This window comes from Temnothorax curvispinosus, unplaced genomic scaffold (assembly GCF_003070985.1).
Source record: "Temnothorax curvispinosus isolate PA1 unplaced genomic scaffold, ASM307098v1 QBEX01000209.1, whole genome shotgun sequence".
NCBI classification, from domain to species: domain Eukaryota; kingdom Metazoa; phylum Arthropoda; class Insecta; order Hymenoptera; family Formicidae; genus Temnothorax; species Temnothorax curvispinosus.
In genome coordinates, this window is record NW_020209989.1 from 245,246 (window position 1) to 251,686 (window position 6,441).

At 41.7% G+C, this 6,441-nt stretch overlaps 1 protein-coding gene across 2 annotated transcripts in view; it reads left to right on the forward strand.

Annotated features, from left to right (window-relative positions):
• Positions 1-38: 38 nt before the first annotated feature.
• LOC112463984 (cytochrome b5-like) overlaps positions 39-6,441 on the forward strand; it is a 52,209-nt gene continuing 45,806 nt past the window's right edge. For both annotated transcript variants that reach the window (XM_025030991.1, XM_025031062.1), the window contains exon 1: positions 39-149. The gene's annotated coding sequence lies outside the window, so the exon portion shown is untranslated. The remainder of the gene's footprint in view (positions 150-6,441) is intronic.

The window sequence follows — 6,441 nt, forward strand, 5'->3', positions numbered from 1 at the left end:
ACCCGCGGCGCTAGCGTCGCGCGGCCACCGACGACGAACATGATTCCGAGCTCCCGACTCCCGGATCCCGGCTATCCAGAATTATCGCGCTTTAGAGAATTAAGATAAGGCTCAACTCCGATCTTCGATCAACTCGATCTACGATTAAGGTAAATTTGCAAAACTAACCGAATCTTCCTTTTAAACTAATTAATTATTCTATTCATCTTCTCAATCTAATCGGTAAATAATATAGAAGGAAGAAAAAAAAACATCCATATTGGAGAAAAGCGAAGCGGAATAGAATCTTTAACACTTAAATCGCGCTACAGAAATTTAGATAATGATTTCTTTAAATATATATAGCTCACGTCGGAAACGTTATCATAACGGAATCGGTCGTTTCGAACGATAAATTCGTCAAATTCGCATTTAACGTTACACGGGACGTTGAACACGTTACTTAAGCTTAACCGTTAGGCCCGTCCGCCTAAATACACCTAGATAATTTACGTAGCGTGAGACCCACGATAAAAGTCGACCCTGTCGGCGATCACGCTCGTGACGTCAGCGTTGCGCATGCGTCGCTCCCCTGTGTGAGAATAATACACCTGACCTAGTGCACCGACACCGACGCTGGCTAATTAAACAGCGGATTTGGACAGCAAATATATTTTCCTCCACGATAATGTCACTGTACGCGTCATATACTTGTTATCAAATAATCGAAGATAATCTATGTAAGTGAATCACGTTTCACGCGTAATCCGCGTTCACTTAATGCGTCGTCTACAATGGCAGCAGGAGTCTACAGTAAGACATAAGCAGTAAGTTATTGACTAATGGGATTTTTACAATTCAAGAATAATCGACTGTGGTTGGTCAGTAGCTTACTGCTTACGTCTTACTGCATACTCCTGCTGCTATTGTAGACGACGCTTTAAACTTTGTAGCATTTAAGACGACTGAAGAACACGCAATTCTACGCACGTTGTTTACGCGTGTCATATAATAATATTCTATCTTGAAAAAATAAAGCTCCAAGTATTTCTCAGGCCGTACCGTAAATAATAAAAACAGCCAAACTTATCTGATGCCGTCAAATCTATAATTCGTAAAAACTAGATCCTAAAATCCAAGAATAAAATCCCTTGCCCTCGTATCTAACCTGCGCATTAGTCTTTTAAGCTCCTTCCCTCCCATAAAAAATGCGTCAAAATTTGTCTTGCTGACAAGCCGCTTCGACCATTAGCGGCTATTTTTGAAAAGTATTCTGCCCTTCTCCGCGGTTCTCATTCACGGCTCGCAACCTCGCAAGGGCGAGGCTCCGTTCGACGTAAAAGCTCGTTGGCACAAGTCCGAGCCCGAATAAGATTCGGTCGTGAAAATCATGTCGCTATCGCGTTGATTCTCCTTAATAATTGAAGTCGCGTAGCGCGTAGCAACGCGCACTCGATTCGAGCCGACGACGACGGTGCTGCTACAGCTGTTCGATCCTCTTGTCGCGCTTGCGCGACCTCGGGATGCGGCCGTCCGCGTCGCCGCGCCGCGCCGCGCTCCTCTTCCCGCTTCCCGCGCGTGCAGTCGCCTGACAACAAAGCGTATTCCGAGGCGCACGGCGCACGATGAATGGGAGGATTGGGAGGTACCGAGACTTTCGAGCGAGCTCCGCTCGACCAAGCTCGACCACGCAGCGGCGACTCGTGTCATGTTTGTTTACCCTCCGCTACGCGATCGATATCCGTACTTCCTGTATCCGCTTTCAGAGAAATACTCGCTCTCTCTCTTTCTCCTTTCCTCGCGCAGAGATTACGAGACTCGAGGAAAAGCAGCTCAATCCGAGAATTCCGTTACTTCCGAAAATAACGCGACACCCCGTAATCGCTCGCGAGGTTCGACGACACCTCCAAGTCGGAGGTGAGGATCGTTCGAACGATGCTGTAAGCGCTAAAGTGAGAACGGATTTAGCAACATCTTCGAACGACGATGCAAAAGGCGTAGATGTGGTATGCAAGAGGCATATACGTAGACCGCGGATCGTGGCCGAGGTAATACTTTACTTTCGATTTGGCGGTGACGCCGAACGACGCAGTAAGCGTCGAGAAACGGGCGCGTTTGCGTTTTTCCGTATTATTTTTATGATAAGAGGAATGCCGCACCGGTCACGCTGTTCAGCGTACTTTTGGGTCAAGCTATCTCGAATTAGACCCGACGCGTGAACTCTTTTTATCTCGAGCTGCATAAAGTTCGATTCATATAAAATCCGGATAAAATCGTCTACCGCGAAGGTCCTCTCCTTTTTTCGTTCACATAGGTGCGAGCCAAGGACGATCGAGAGTAAAAGTAAAGAATCTCGACCGAGCACCGTTGTTATGTGCCGATCCAACAGAATTCAGAATTCGGCGACGCACTCGGCGATTCGCGTCGGACGGCTCCACGGATAATTAGAATACAATGAAGTGCCTAGACATACTGAATTTTAATTCGAATGCGTAAGCGCGGCTTACTGCGTCGCGAATAGTTTCCGACGCAGTTAAGGCCGTTCTTGGCGTCGTAATTGCACGTGCACGTGGCAGTTGATAAGGATGTCGAGCTCGTGCTAAATGTGACGTACCGGGGGAGCTCTAAGTACGTAATAATGCGCAATCATATGCCTCTCGTAGACGAGAGAAAGAGAGAATGAGACTTCTTTCGACGGATGAAATAATTCTCATCTGGAGAAAGTTGAATGTATCCTAAAAACGCAAAAGTGTTTTATCAATTCACGAACGCGTATGCTATCGTAGACCTTGACGCGTATCTGTAAGAATATTTTCGAGGGATTTGGCAGACACAAAGACGCATAGAATATTCGATATATCAATGATTCGATGCTCTCAGTGATGCAATATTGCGCGACAAGAATCGAACCAATACTTAACATTTTGATAAAATAATGAGTCAGACTCAGGTATATACACTTACGCCGCGTCTTTCGCCGTGTAACCGATCGGCACAGCAAGGTCGTATATTTTTTAAATTTTGCCAGAATGCGTGTCACGCCTTATCATATTGGTTCTTACGTCGAGGCTGATAGACGCAAAATTACGAATTTAATTTATTGTTGGCGTAAATGAATTAAGTATGATAAATCGGTCCCCCAGAGGCCGTACTGATTTCAATCAATTCGCCCTCGGATGCGATCGCGGGGTCGTCGTCGATCGTCAATGATTCTTTTCCCCTCCTAGAAATGCATTCGCGGAAGCGAGACTTGCCATGAACGAATTTCAATAAGTTCCTATACGTGCGATAGAAAGATTGAATAAACATAAAAATTTTCAATCTTTTTGTCATATCTAATATCTCGCCCACACATGTGTCTTCTACACATATATCCGTGATACATTCGAATTCATTTCCTTAGTTTCGCTAGGCCTAGAAACGGTGTATTAATTGATGCGTGATTTCACGACTCTCGGGAACGCAAAGAACTGGTATGTTTCGTCATCCTCGATGAATCTTCACGATCGCGCGATTGATAACGTTCAGAAACTCTCTTGACTCGCGACTAGTAAATTTGAACGTTTCTGATGTAATCAAATATTCAACTTGCAAGATATTTACGTGAGATATATAGATTGATGAAAGAGATATGTACAATGTTCTCCGAAATTAATCGTTCTCTAAAATAACAAACTAAACGCAATAACGAAAGTTTATATAGGTACCTACAGCAATAAAAAGAAAGAAGGAACGGGCTGTCCCAAGTTCCAAGAAAGGGTTAGGCGGGTGTAGTCATAGTTGAACTAATATTTGTTTTGGCGAGAACTGATAAACCTCTAATAATAATATTGATGGCAAATTGCGTGCGTGTGCGATTAGAAGGATAAGAACAACATAATTATGACCCTAATTCTTAATTAATAATTAACAGTTTGTTTCCGTCTACGTGTCTTTTCTGTTCGATCACATTAACCCTAGAATCCATGACTGGGGTCGATTTCGACCCCAGGCGAACTTTGAACTACGCTCCTGAGCTAGCGAGTGACATTATCGACTCAGGACCTGAACCATAATTCATTTCAACTTTCTAAAAGTAGGGTTATGTCGGGCGCAGCGTTAGTTGTTCGCTAGCAGTGAAGTAGCACAGTCGCAAAGCGGGCGTGGGGTCGATATCGACCCCAGTCGTGACTTACCGTTTGAGTTTCGTCACGGTAAGCTAATTTTATTTTTTTGCTAGAATCAATATATATCATGTATTATTACGTAATCTGAGCATAAATAGTCATAAATATTATTTAAGACGAAATATCACACAATTTAGTCGGTAAAAATCCCGTTGCCTATAGAAGATTGACATTTCGCAGAAAATGGCTGGGCGATATAATGTTTCATTTTTTTCATATTTTTTACTATTTTGTATCAAATAAAAATGAAATAATACTTAAAATACAATTTTTTATGGTTTTTTCATCGACTTTTTCCGTATTTCAACTTTGCGAATTTCTTCATCTTTATAGTCCCAAATAAATATACTTTTTGAACAAAACATAGCGATGACAATTTTTTTCTAATAGTCTAATGTGTCCTCTTTAAAACCCCGTTTGAATTTTTAAAATCGGTTGATTACAAAAAAAGATACAAATTTTTGTTTAAAAAAAGAGGTTTTTGCTGATTTTCTGCGTTTTTCAGTCTTTAAATGGATTTTTCACTAACTAAACTTGAGTAAAATTAAATTTACCGTATACCATTCTCTTCGTTATTAAAAAACGAAGAAATTCATGTAGGTTTAAAGGCCCTTTATTTCTGTAGGACCGGTTTTACGATCAAATAAAGCGTGGGGTCGATATTGCCCCCAGTCATGGATTAGAAGGTCAAAAAAATGAGTCATGGATTCTAGGGTTAATATTCTTAGTATTCTTATTTATCTTTTCTCACATCTTTAAAACGTAGATGTTTATTAAAACGCTTTTTTCGTCTGATGATGCATTTTCATTCGAGTAACTACAAAGTTTTTGTGTACGCAGTTACCTTTATTTTTTTTATATGTAGAAGATTCTCAAGTGTTCGGTTTGTGGCACACTTCCCCCTTCTCCTCCACCACGCTGCGGTAAATTCTCCGAAGTCAACGAATACTCGAAAGATGCGTGAACAGGTTTGTTCCTGTCCAAACCTGTCTGCATGGGACTGAAGCAAATCTGTTTACGTAGCTATAACCGAAATATACGTGAACGCAAAATAACACTACACATTTGCGTCTTTTTTTAAAAATATTCTTATTACTTTTGATATATGTATACTCTTATAAGTACATTTGATTACTTTTCTTAAGACAATAGAAGAAATAATAATGTTCGTGTTGGAGATATACAGTCGGGAGATTTTCCATTTAAGCCAGAAATTTAGAACAAAGGTGGCAAAATAACAATTCTGGATAATATAATGACGTTATTCGAATTCATTCGAACGTGTTCTCCGATTAATAGTACGGTATAGAATAGAGAGGAGAAAAAGACAAATCGACAAAGGGACGTTCTGCGTCTCGCGGAATTGCAGAACAGTCAAAGACAAGGAAATCCGAGCGTGCGAAACGCGCGCGCGGAGAAGTCGCGCGATTAATTCGCTCGTCGAGAGAAAGGACTATCGAGAGTAACGGTGCGGGAGGATATAAAGAGGAGTGGAAGGAAGAGGAGGAAGGGGAAGAGCGTTTCTACGTCTCTCCGCGCTCTGCTGTTAGAAATGAAAGCAGCTCTCGGGAACGGTCCGATGCGATCGCGATACACACGAGATTTTCTTTAGCTCTATCTTCTTTCCTCCCTCTCCTCGGACGAAGGTCTCAGCTCGGCTCGCTCTCGGTTCAGCTGTGCGCTGCGCGAGTCCACGCGAGTCGTAGAGCCCATGCGGGAGGTGCGTGGACAGAGCGAGGTCAGCTCACGCACGTGCACATCGTGCGTGGCGCTCATATAATATATGTATGCTCTCAACCCGTTCGATCATTGGCGTACGCGTTATTACGGTCGGAAGAGAACCAAGTCTGGTGTACGCAGCTTCTCAGATACAGCCGTTTTAAGGGGGAATACCCAATTAGAAGCGCGAAAAAAGGCAATTTTTGTGAATTTTTTTAAGGAAACCTATATGAATTATGGTATTGATATTTTTTCTACATGAAAGTACATATACTTTTAAGAATATGTTAAAATTTTTTTTATTAAAAAATATTCAATATTGGCGGAGTATTCATGGGTTCTGCCGACTGCCGCAAAAAAAGGTCCTCCGCGGTGACCACTCCCATTTCATTTGTAATCATCAGAATCAAAAAAACCAAAAAGATTATTAAAATTGACACTATAATTTAGTCTTTGTCGTAGGGGTTTTTTAAAATATCGATTTTTGACAAAATGGCGGGCGTTTGAATTTAAGAGTTCGATTTTTAGGAAAAAATTCTGGTTTATTTTGCCGATAAAAAAAAAACTAAGTCACTTA